Genomic DNA, 3,032 nt, shown 5'->3' on the forward strand with positions numbered 1-3,032 from the left:
TCATTCTCCATCTCTATACTTGCTCTTTGAATAATGGAAAGATGTGATCCCTGGCTGAACTGTGTGTCCTGTTTTAGAATGAGGTGTCCTTAAAGATGTAACTGAGGCATTGGGACCTTGTGAGCCCTGCTCAGATGCTCCTGTTCAACAAAAAGATGCTGAAGAACTGAAGGGACATGGTCCTTTGGAGGAAGAGTGAACTCCCCTGTAGAGTCTGTCTTTTGAAGTGTCCTGAGATCCACCCCACCAACTAAGAACTGTGAAATGTACAACCAAGTCAGATGCACTATGCCACACACTGTATTTTCACTCTTCATTTCCCAGGGAAAAGCTTTATTTTCAAAGCAATTTCTTCAATATGTAATTCACATATAACAAATTATACACATTTTAAGTATACAGTGTTGATGTTTTAAAATATATGCATACACGTGTAACTGTCATTACAATCAAGACATGGAACATTCCCAATACCTCCAAAAGTTCCTTTGAGCTTCTTCCCAATCACACACCACCTAGTCCTACTTGCGGCCTCCTCCCCCTTCCCTCAGACAGCCGTTGGTCTGCTTTCTGTCCTTTATATTGCTAGGTTAGGTTTGCCTTGTTTAGATTGGCATATAAATGTAACCATATGGCATGTAACCCACTGAGTCTGGCTTCTTCCACTTAATAAATGCTTTTGAGATTCTCCAACTGATGTTACATGTTTCAGAAACTTGTTACCTATCATTGTTTCAGAAACTTGTTACCTATTATTGCTGAGGTGTAGTTTGTTGCAGGGATATACCACAGTTTGTTTATCCATTCCCTGGTTGAAGGGCATTTGAGTTGTTTCCAGTTTGGGGCTATTGTGAATGAAGCTACTGTGAACATTTTGTATAAAGAAACAACTCTGGAATTCTAGGAAACTGAACACAACAGTTTGGCGGTGATAAACTGGCTGCCCCTCTAGCAGAAAGGAGAGTCAAGTGGTGGATGAGCCAAGCAGAAGAGCAACCAACTGCTTTTGTAAAAAGTAGCTACAGCCAAAAATGAAACATTGCCTGTACTGAGCACAGAGAAGACTGCTGAATCAGGCATCTTTACTGCATGGGAAAAGCGGATTGCAACATCATTGGCAGGACAGAATAACATATACACTTACCAGTTTTATTTTGACAGGGACTGGAACTGAGCCAATAGACTCAGACCTATTTTTCCCCAGCTACTGCTCCAGAATATGTTTGAAGCCTGTCCAGGTAGTAGAGACAAAGAAGTCTATATCCAGAATCAGAAAGACTTTACCAGCTGTGTGCCTCAGACAAGGAAGAAACAATCTCGGCAAATGGGCACAGAAAGACTACACCTTAGAGAGTGTTTGGAGACTAAAATGAGAATCTATGTAATCCCTTGGCCAGTGTCAGGTACCTAAGGAGGGCTCTAGGCATGCACAGTATTATGATTAAGTCATGCAATACCTTTGAAACTCCAAATGTTTCTTGAGGAAGTCAGAATATTTTAATGTGTTTTATACCTTAAATTACTGTTAACCTATGTATAACCTTTCAAAGAACTGGATCCTCAAATCCTGGTAACATCTGAGAACATGTTGCCCCAGTCACGCACTCCATGTGGCTGCCCCAGTAGTTCTGTCTGGCCAGCAGCAGCCCTTCTAGCCCCTGAGCTCCCACCAGGTGCTTCTCGGACTAGAGAATTGCCTGGGGAGCTTGTGAGCAAATCTGATTTCTGAATACTTCCTCCAGAGCTTTGATCTGGGGTGTGTGATCTGCAGTCTAGTCCTTTGGGCCAACCCAATGAGGTCTGAGGGTGCCCTTGTCTAAAAGGGGCCCCCATGGTGGAGTCGAAAAAACAAGGGTGGGACGCAGTGGCCTTGGCTTGGACCGTGACCTGATTGCTCCCACCCTCACATACTGTTTCAGTATCTGCACTAGAGATCTCCCATCCTCATCTTACCCTGGGGTGACAGCAGCATCTCTGGAGGCTGTGGCAGGGTTTGCAAGTGTACCCTGCCAGGTCTGTCTGACATGCTGATCTAACAAGGCCATGCTCTGTCAGAACCTTTTCTCCTAGGGTTCGCCAAAGGGCTCATGGAAAATGTGTCTCATTAAAAAAACTGTGCATGGAGACCAGCAGTTAGCATAATGGCTATGTCACTGAACTCCTATGTAGTAGACCGCGGTTCCAGCTCCAGACCGGTGGCTTAAATTCACGTCGGCCATGTGTGCGTGCATGCCCAAGATCCCAAGAGGAGAATGGAGAAGGGATTGCTGCGTGGCCATCACCCCTGGGGGGTGATTTCTCGCTTTCTGTCTCTCTCTTTCTGGCAAGCGCACGCACCCTATAGCAAAAACTTCTACAAAACAAACAAAAAACTGTGCACGGATTTCAAATGTTTTTGCATCAAAATAAACTTTAACTCCATGTTTCCACGAACTCTATGAAGTCCCCCCTACTTCTCATTGTCTTCCGAGTAGGTAGGCTGCCTGTTACTCAAAAGACAGGGAGCTATTTCAAAGAGCTACTCGGGAACCGTCCTGCAAATAGACAATACGGTCCTGAACGCTCACGTTCCAGGAAAGCCGGGGTTCTGCCTCACCAGGGCTCAAGCTAGCGCACCAGGCTTCTGAGTGGAGGCGTTAATTCTTTAATTATGGTAGGCACAGTCATGGGCTTGCTTTTAGCGGGATACTTGAACAAAATTCGCTTCCCTACCTGAGGATCTGGGTCGCCGCCCCTCCCTTTCCCAAGTTCACCAGGCCCAGCCCAGCGCGGGCAAATCCAGGCGCGGCCGGCGCCCATTCGCGGGCTCGCTTTTATTGGTTCGTTCCGAGCTCCTCCTGGTTTCCGGCGCTGGCACCAGGTGTGGGCCGTTTTGCTGCAGGCGATGTAAGAAGCAGTTTTTTTTTTTAGTTATTATTATCATTTTTTAACCTTCCCGGGACCTGGCGATCGTTCGTACGCGGCCCCAGTCCCCTTCCGCGGGTGAGCCAACCCTTGTGGCTAACCACCGGGTCGGCCCCGACCCCCCCCAG

Source organism: Tupaia chinensis, unplaced genomic scaffold (assembly GCF_000334495.1).
Source record: "Tupaia chinensis unplaced genomic scaffold, TupChi_1.0 Scaffold000527_1, whole genome shotgun sequence".
Taxonomy (NCBI): domain Eukaryota; kingdom Metazoa; phylum Chordata; class Mammalia; order Scandentia; family Tupaiidae; genus Tupaia; species Tupaia belangeri.